Source organism: Protopterus annectens, chromosome 9.part0, assembly GCF_019279795.1.
Source record: "Protopterus annectens isolate FY-2018-M chromosome 9.part0, PAN1.0, whole genome shotgun sequence".
In the NCBI taxonomy this organism is placed as follows: Eukaryota; Metazoa; Chordata; order Ceratodontiformes; family Protopteridae; genus Protopterus; species Protopterus annectens.
In genome coordinates, this window is record NC_056743.1 from 942823275 (window position 1) to 942833274 (window position 10000).

Below are 10000 nucleotides of genomic sequence, written 5' to 3' on the forward strand. Positions count from 1 at the left end.
TCTCCAGTTAATAACATGCTTAAATTTGGCAGGTTGCCACATCTGATCTGAGGTCATGTTCCAAGCATGGTCATGGGGGGCAGGATGGCTGGTCCCTGCACACCCGGTCTCCACTGCTGGACTCTGGGAGGCTGAGAAGGATGGCTGATGTGGCCCTGGCACATGGGAACCAGGTGGGCAGGCATCGGGCTCTGCCCTGGGAGGGCAGCCTGGTGGCAGTACCACCAACAGCCTCCAGGGGGTGGGCTGGATGCATGCCTGCTCCCACCCATCTTCAGATGGGCTTCCCAGCTCTGGGCAGCGGGGGACTCCTCTCCTCTATCTGTGTCTCTCCCTGGAGAGACAGGGGACCTGTGGCAGGCTCCCTCAACTCCCCAATCAGGCTCTCAACAGGCGCTGGACACCCCGGGGGCGATGGAAGGGATGACGACTATCAGACAGGTGCCTAGGGCCACAAAGTGCATTCAAAGTGTTGATGATCAATGTGTCTTGCAATTCACATTAGTTGTCGCAGTGAGCTGCATTCTTCATCGACACATGAGCCGAGTGATCCACCTCTCAGAGTTATACAGTTCTCATTCGCTGGGGGCACGGCTGTCCGCTCGGCATCACACTTCGAGATGAGCACGCGAGGTTTCACGGGCATCGTCGAGGGTGCCTGAACCGGGGTTACTGGCCCTGCATCGCAGGACAGCAGGGATTCCCATGGAGGCCGGTGCACGGCCACACCACCGACCTTCTGGGTCTTTGAACTGATGTCCCATGTGGAGTGAGACATCCTCCACAGGTACCCACGACTGACATTGAAGGTGGAGGATTCCGCTGGGATGGCACCCTCTCCCTCCTCCTACCTCATGGAGAGCCAGCCACCGCTGGGGCATGCGGTAGACCACACCACTTGGCCGGGTCCACCCTCCACCACCATCCCCTTGGGGCTGCAGAGGAGCACCCACACCTCCCACTGCATGTACAGGACCCCCTCCCTCCTGCCGCCAAGTGGTGAGGGGGACAGACACCACCCCTTTTCTCACTCCCTCCCCTCTCCCTCTACCCTGGAGCTGCAGGTTCAGTCCCACTGGCCTCCACCAGGCCACACAGAGAGATAGGAGTCACAAAGAGACAGAGAGAGAGAGAGAGATGTAGAGGATCAGGGCAGCGGAGTGAGGAGAGGCCCTGGTACCAAAGGACAGTGCCATCCCAGGACCCTCAGTGTTAATGATCCTTCCGCAGTTTCACCTACAGAAACCTTGTTACAACTTGTACTTCCTCTAGATAGTCAAGTTTGATCATCTTCTCAGAGCTGCCAGGGCCATGACCGACTCCAGTGGGGCCAATCCAAGGACCTCACTAAACCATCCAATCAGTAGTAATGATGGGCGGTGTGTACAAAAGGCAGGGACTTAATTAACGAGAGCTTATGACCTGCACTTACTGGGAATTCCTTGTTCTTGGGGAATAATTGCAATCTCCAGTCCCTATCACAAATGGGGTTTAGCAGATTACCTGGACCTGTTGGCCAAGGGTAGCACACTATGATCCATTCAGTGTAGCACATGTGCAGCCCGGACATCTAAGGGCATCACAGACCTGTTGTTGCTCAATCTTGTGTGGCTGAAAGCCACTTGGCCCTCTAAGAAGTTGGAGACGACTGCACTGGGCCACATAACTAGTTAGCATGGTGGAGTCTCGTTCATTATCGGAATTAACCAGACAAATTGCTCCACCAACTAAGAACGTCCATGCATCACCACCTGCAGTATCATGAAAGATCTATCAATCTGTCAATCCTTTCCATGTCCAGACCGAGTGAGGTTTCCCATGTTGAGTCAAATTAAGCTGCAAGCTCCACTCGTAGTTGTGCCCTTTCATCAATTCCTTTAAGTTTCAGCTTTGCAACCATACCCCCCCCAGAACCCAAAGACTTTGGTTTCCTGGAAGCTCCCTGGGGGGGTTACGGGAATAACACTGCCAGATCGCTAGTTGGTATCGTTTATGGTTGGAACTACGACGATATATGATCATCTTCAAACCTCTGACTTTCATTATTGATTAATGAAAACATTCTTGGCAAATGCTTTCACTTTTGTTCATCTTGCACCAATCCAAGAATTTCACCTCTAGCGGCACAATACAAATGCTCCTGGCCATCCCTCTTAATCATGGCCCCAGTTGCAAAAACCAAAAAATAGAACCGGAATCCTATTCCATTATTCCTAGCTGAAGTATTCAGGTGAACGGCCTACTTTAAACACTCTAATTTTTTCAAAGTAAACATTTCAGACCCCCGGTACACTCAGTTAAGAGCATCAAGGGAGTGTTGAGAGGCAGGGGCTGGGACAGGTGGTAGCTCACTTCATGGCGGACCGCCAGCCCGATCCCAAGATCCAACTATGAGCTTTTTACCTGCAGCAAATTTAATATACACTACTGGAGCTGGAATTACCACAGCTGCTGGCACCAGACTTGCCCTCCAATAGATCCTTGTTAAAGGATTTAAAGTCTACTCATTCCAATTACAGGGCATCGAAACAGTCCTGTATTGTTATTTTTTGTCACTACCTCCCCGGGTCGGGAGTGGGTAATTTGCATGCTTGCTGCCTTCCTTGGATGTGGTAGCCATTTTGCAGGCTCCATCTCCAGAATTGAACCCTGATTTCTCATTACCCATGGTCACCATGGTAGGCACAAATAGTACCATCGAAAGTTGATAGGTCAAACATTCAAATGTTGCATTGCCGCCACGAGGGCATGCGGTCAGCCTGAGTTTATCTAGAGTCACCAAAGCTGCCAGGCCAAGATCCGGGTTGGTTTTGATCCAATAAATGCACGCATCCCCAGAGGTCAGTGCTCATCAGCATGTATTAACTCTAGAATTACCAGTTATCCAAGTAACAGTGGAGTGATCAAAGGAACCATAACTGATTTAATGAACCATTCACAGTTTCACTGTAGCATCCATGTGCACTGAGACTTGCATGGCTTAATCTTTGAGACAAGCATATGCTACTGGCAGGATCAACCAGATAGGAGCACCTCAGCGGGAGGGCAAAGAGGAGGGACCAGGAGCCCACACCTCCACCAACAGGAGGGATCCCTCTCCCCATGGAGGGGGGACCCCAGGTGCTGGTCATGGACCAGCAATCGTGACCCCAGGAGGGTCGTGGGCTAGCGTGGTTCGTGTCAGTGCTCAGAGCCAGAGAAAAGTGGGAAAGAGACACCCCCATGCTTCAGCCATGCATGGATGCCAAGGGGATGGTGGCTGTGTCACAGGACTCCTTCACTATGGCCTGGGCTCATTGGTCTCACCTCAACTTCCACCCCGAGGGGCATGGAAAGCTCCACACACCCACCTGCTGCCGGGGTAGAGAAGTTTGACCCACAAGCCATGACCCATAGACCCACGCCATCGTGGCCCTCCACCAGTGGGAGTCAGTCAGCCTGATCAATCGCTGGATGGTGGGTAAAGGCACCTCAATCCCATGCAGACACCTGGCAGGACATCACTCGGGGCTGGGACCTAGACTCTGATGAGACACCCCATCATCTCTTAACTCCTGGAGGCTGCCAAATCATGCCAGATCAAGCATGCCCACCGGGCAATTGGGGAGCAAACCTGCAGGGTGCGACTGGCCCCGTGGAACTCCTCTTGGCCACTGAGGGGCAGATCAGCTCTCATACGGACTTCTGGCCAGGAGGAAGAGGCCCATGAGAGTGCCTCAACCCAGTGCAGACACCTTGCAAGACATTCTCTCCAGGACTGTGACCTGGACTCGCACTCTGACGAGATGCCCCATCATCCCTTAACTCCTGGAGGCTGCCAAATCATGCTGGATCATGTATGCCCGCAAGGCAATCTGCAGGGTACGACCACCCTCATGGAACTCGCCTCAGCTGAGGATGGGCAGATCCACTCTCATACAGACTTCTGAGTCCACCTCCTTTCCAATCCACAGGGGTTCCGGGGACTTTGTGATTTTTCAAGAATGCCTTTGAGAATGGGGCAGGGTCGGATGCCTCTACCTGGCCAGGAGCTCTCCGTGTCCTGCAGCCCTCTGCATGAAGCTCCCTTAAGGACTTCCATCAGGGCATATCACAGCGGCTCTCCCTTTTGACCTTGCAGAGAGACCTTTTTACCTGGCCGTGGCCCAAGGCTAGCCTTGGAGACTCCACCACCTCCATGTCCCCTGTAGGCTGCCAAACCGTGCTGTGTCCCTGTGCCCTCGGATCCTCTCAGGTGGACCTCCCTCAGATCCCGGTCACCATCACGAAAGTCCTGTCAGCCACTGAGGGGCAGGTACGCTCTCATCGGGACTTTCAAGCCCCCCTCCTTTCTGTTCCAGAGCCATTTTGGGGACTTTGTGACATTTTGGGGATGCCAACGGGTACCAAGTGAGGTCGGACGCCTTCCTGCTGCCTGGCAGGATCTCTATAAGCCTGCAGCCATCTGCCAGATGCTCCCTTGAGGAATTCTGTTGAGGGGGGCTCCGTCTGACCCCACTCACCCAGGCAGGAGCATTCCAGACCCCGCAGCCCTATGCCAGATGTTCCCTTGAGGACTTCCATTGTGGGGGGCTCCACCTGACTCCGATCACCCAGGCACGAGCACTACTGGCCCCGCAGCCTTCCATCAGATTCTCCCTTAAGGACTTCCGTCCCACTGGGGGGCATGATCTGGACCCTCTCACCCAGGTGGGAGTGCTCACTACCCAGCCACCTTCCACCTCTCTCCCCCTTCCAGACTTTCACTGGGACAGACTCCCCCTCTGGACTTCCACATCTACCTGGGTGGGAGGGCTCTTTCCCAGGTTACATATCTCCTGGAGGCTGCCAAGCCATGCTGTGTCTCCATGCCCTCAGAGCCTCTAAGGGGGACCGCCCTCTGATCCCAGCCAGCCCCATGAAACTCCCCTTGGATGCCAAGGGGCAGGCCCGCTCTCATTAGGACTTCCATGTCCCCCTCCTTATGGTCCAGAGCACCATGGTCCCCATCTCCTGCATATCCCCTGCAGGCTGCCAACCCATGCCCTGTCCCCGTGCCCTCGGGGGCCTCTCAGGGGACCTCCCTCTGATCCCAGCCAACCCCATGGAACTTCCCTTGGACACCGAGGGGCAGGCCCACTGTCATCTGGACTTCCACGTCCCCCTCCTTTCTGGTCTAGAGCACCACCGTCTCCATCTTCTCCAAGATCTCCTGAAGGCTGCAAAGTCATGCAGGATCAAGCATGCCTGCTGGACAATCAGGGAGTGAAACTGCAGGGTGCGACTGGCCCTATGGAACTCCCCTTGGCTGCTGAGGGGCAGACCCATTCTCATACGGACTTCCGGCCAGGAGGAAGAGGCCCGTGAGGGTGCATCGACCCAGGGCAGACACCTGGCAGGATGTTCTCCCCTGGGCTGTGACCCAGACTCGCACTCTGATGAGATGCCCCATCATCCCTTAACTCCTGGAGGCTGCCAAATTGTGCCGGATCACGCATGCCTACCGGGCGATTGGGGGAGTGAACCTGCAGGCTGCGACCACTGCCGCAGAACTCCCCTCGACTGCAGAGGGACAGATCCGCTCTCATATGAACTTCCGAGTCCATCTCCTTTCCGATCTAGAGAGATTCCGGGGACTTGCGGTTTTTAGAGAATGCCTTTGAGAACGGGGCGGGGTTGGGTGCCTCTACCTGGCAAAGAACTCTCCGAGCCCTGCAGCCCTCTGCACAAAGCTCCCTTAAGGACTTCTGTCAGGGCCTACCACAGCAGCCCTCCCCTTTGACCCTGCAGAGAGACCTCTTTACCTGGCCATGGCCCAAGGCTTGCCTCGGGGACCCCGTGACTTCCATGTCCCCTGCAGGCTGCGAAACCATGTCTTGTCCTCATGCCCTCGGAGCCTCTAAGGTGGACCTCCCTCAGATGCTGGCTGCCCTCACAGAACTCCCGTCAGCCACCAAGGGGCATGTACACTCTCACTGGGACTTTTGAGCCCCCCTCCTTTCTGGTCCAGAGCCATTCTGGGCACTTTGCAACATTTTGGGGATGCCGACAGGTACCAGGCAAGGTCAGATGCCTTCCTGCTGCCTGGGAGGTTCTCTACAAGTACGCAGCCATCTGCCAGATACTCCCTTGAAGACTTCCATTGTGGGGGGGCTCCACCTGACTTCGCTCACTGAGGCAGGAGCATTCCAGAACCTGCAGCCCTATGCCAGATGTTCCCTTGTGGACTTCCATCATGGGGGGGCTCTGCCTGACCCCACTCACCCAGGGAGGAGCACTCCTGGTCCCACAACCTTCCGCCAGATGCTCCCTTGAGGAATTCCATTCCTCTGGGGGGCACAGTCCGGACCATCTCACCCAGGCGGGAGCGCTATTCTACCTGGCCACTTTCTGCCTCTTTCCCCCTTCCAGACTTCCATACCGGAGGGGGCCGTGGTCTGGACCCCCTCACCCAGGTGGCAGCTCTCCCAGTTCAGCTGTTTTCCACCTCTCTCTCCCTTAAAGACTTCCATCAAGAGGGACCCCCTCAGGGCTTCCACTTCTACACAGGTGGCAGAGCTCTGTTCCCAGGTTACATAACTCCTAGAGGCTGCCAAATCATAATGTGTTAACCATGCCCTCAAAGCCTCTCAAGGGAGCTTTCCACTGATCCTTCCCAGCCTCGTGGAACTCTGCTGGGCCATGAAGCCTCAGCCAGACCCTCATCAAAGCTTCCATGTGGCCCTGCCCTTCCATTCAGAGCACCTCTGGGGACTTTGGAATATTTTGGGGACGCCGTCTTAAGGACTTCCATTGGGAGGGACCCCCGCATGGCTTCTACTTCTACCCAGGCGGGAGAGCTGTTCCCGGATTACATACAGTATTTCTTTGAAGTGAGACCTAACCAGAGAATAAGGCCTAGCATGGTTTTCCAGGGTGGTCATGATATAAGCCCTACCCCAAAAATAAGCCCCAGTTAAGATCGTCAACAACACATGACGGACATGTTGAATTATAATATAATATTATTGATACCCATTGACTGAGGTTATCATACTCTGCTCACCATTTTCAGACCATTTGGACACCCAACTTCTTCCCTTTGCAGAAAGTCGTAAGATTCTTTCCCAGGGAGTCCTCCATGATTCTTACTGTAACCCTAATCATCACACACACTTGATGGTTGAGATCCTTGGCCCATAAACACTGGCAGGTATACTTTGATCGGTTATAGTACAGACAACGTGCATAAAGAGCTCACACTTGATATTGAATGGCTGTGGTTGTGTCTTCTTAACCAGTCTCGTAAGTCTTCAATTAACCCCCTCCCGGACAAGATGAGTGCAAAACAAAAGAGCTCTTCCATCGAGTACAAGAAAGGAATCGTGGAGGACTCCCGGGGAAAGAATTTGGCGGCTTTTTGAAAAAGAGAATAAGTTAGATCTCTGAATGGTCCAAAAATGGCGTGCAGTGTACAATAACCTCAGTCAACAGGCCAACGAGGGAAATGCTAAGAAGTGTAAGTGTGGATCAGGTCAGCAACCGTTATTTCCTGAGCTGGAAGACATCATCTGTGAATGGATTGCTAACAGGAGAGCAAAGGCTTTGGTTGTGCACAGGGCTGATATTCAAGCATTTGCCCTTACAATGGCACCACAGTTAGAAATATCCTCAGAAGAATTCAAAGCATCACAACATTGGATGTATGGCTTCCTCCAGTGATATGAAATGTCTCTAAGAAGATCAAAAACACTGTTCAAGCTGGAAGATACTGAAGTTGTTAAACGTGCACTTGCATTCAAGTCCTTCGTTGATGGCATCGACTTTTCTAAATACCAACTCTCCAACATGATTGCTATGGATGAAACTGCAGTGTTTATGGGCCATGGATCTCAAACAGCAATTGATCATAGGAGTGCCTCGTCAATCTACATTCCCTCCACTGGTTACAAGAGTGCACGTGTTACCTGTATTTTGGCAATTTGTCTAGATGGAAAGAAAACCCCACCTCTAATCATTAGTAAGGGCAAGAAAGATAAGACTGAATGTGCTTCAGGTATTTACATTCTTGAAACTGAAAAGGCCTGGTGCACGCAAGCAGTTATAAGGAAGTGGGTCGATGTAATGCTGCCACTTGTTTTGCGAGATGGTGAAACAGGTCTGCTCATCTGGGATTCAGCCAGCACTCACCGCGCTAAAGACATGAAGAAATTCCTTGCACAGAGAAGAATAGATCAAATAATGATTCCCACAGGAATGACTGCCTATTTCCAAACTCTTGATATTGCAATAAACAAGCCATTCAAGGACCATTTGTGCATGGAACTCAATGACTACATTGAAAATAGAATGGAGAGAAATCAGCATGGAAACTTTGTGAAGCCTAGCCTGCAAGAGGTTGTGACTTGGGTGAAAAATTCATGGGATAAAATCACTGGCAACTGTGTTGCCAATGCACTACAAGCAGGCTACTTGGACAAGCAGTGCTCATTTAAGGAGAGCTCTATTGCTAGGCATGACAGATTGGGGCCAATGGTTCTACAGAAAATGAAGCCGCAAGAAATTCAGGCTGGAATTTAGAGGTTGGAGACTTATGACAATGTTCCAGAAGAAGATGACATGACTGTATTTGAATACCTTTTCCATTATCGGGGCAACAGAATGGATTGCTTCTGTTTTCAGTTTTATTCCCCTCCTCCAATACACATGTATTGAGATGTTCTGCACTTTCTTTTAAGCATGAAATATTGCACTGTGAAAGCCAGGATGTAGATATTCTGAAGTTGAAATGTTTGTTGCATTTTTTATGTAGAATTCTCACACAACTGTTAACACATTACTTAGAACTGTTGTCCAATAATACAAAAATACCTAATAAATGTCAATTTGTGTACATGAATAAATGTCGATTTTTGTACATGAGTAATTGTAGATTGTTGTATGGGGGGTAAATAAGGCATCCTGATAATGAGCCCTAATGTGTATTTTGGCAGGGGAAAGAGTATAAGACCCGGACTTATTTTCGGGGAAATACGGTATATATACATATATATATATATATATATATATATATATATATATATAGATATATATAAAACGGTATATATATATATATATATATATATATATATATATATATATATATATATATATATATATATATATATATATATATATATGCTAGGGCGAGCATACTTACGTGAAAGTGCTTTTCACCAAAGAAGCACATTTGCGTAAGTATGCCTGTTGCCAAGACCGTACTACGGTGCGGATAAGGGAAAATTCCCTTTTCCCCACTGTAGTGTGGTCTCAGAGGAAGAATATTAAAGTAGAGGGGTGTGGGGGGCACAGCTCCCACATGGGGGGTGCGGGGGGGGCGAAATGTAAATGTAATGTTTTTTTTTTATTAACACGCTTTAACTAAAGCACTTTTTCGATGAAAGCACTTTTGTTAAGGTGTGTTCAGTGGTTACGGATTTGGACGTTTGATCTTTTGATCAAATATCCTAGATCCATATATATATATATATATATATATATATATATATATATATATATATATATATATATATATATATATATATATATATATATATATATATATATATATATATATATATATATATTTATATGCAGTGCAGTCGCACATCTGATCCACACTCTGAATCTCGTACTGTAACAAATATGACCAAAGACTGTCTAAATGGAGATGAAGGGGCCCAAACTATGCACCTCTTTCAATTATTCCCCTCATCCCTTCCTCCCCAGCAAAACTGTTCTGCCTTGCAAAAAAATAATAAGGCCAGCCAAGCCTTGAACCCAGGGCCCTGTAAACTACAATCAAAGCAATGTACCATTACACCATCTGAGCCCATAAAATAGTGAAGACATTCCAAACATATCAGTTAGTACAGTCATTGAAGAGTAGGAAAGGCGTCTGTAGAATCAGTCAGGTACTCTATATATACATGTATATATGTATGGGGATGCCTATATATGGACACAGCTATATATATAATTCATATATATATATATATATATA

At 49.9% G+C, this 10000-nt stretch overlaps 1 non-coding gene and 1 pseudogene across 1 annotated transcript in view; both read right to left on the reverse strand.

Annotated features, from left to right (window-relative positions):
- LOC122812578 overlaps nucleotides 1–56 on the reverse strand; it is a 3762-nt gene extending 3706 nt beyond the window's left edge. The window contains exon 1 of the ribosomal RNA XR_006366540.1: nucleotides 1–56. This exon is cut by the window's left edge and continues 3706 nt beyond it. This is a non-coding gene — a ribosomal RNA (28S ribosomal RNA).
- Nucleotides 57–427: 371 nt separating this feature from the next.
- On the reverse strand, nucleotides 428–566 carry LOC122812388 (annotated as a pseudogene).
- Nucleotides 567–10000: the final 9434 nt, after the last annotated feature.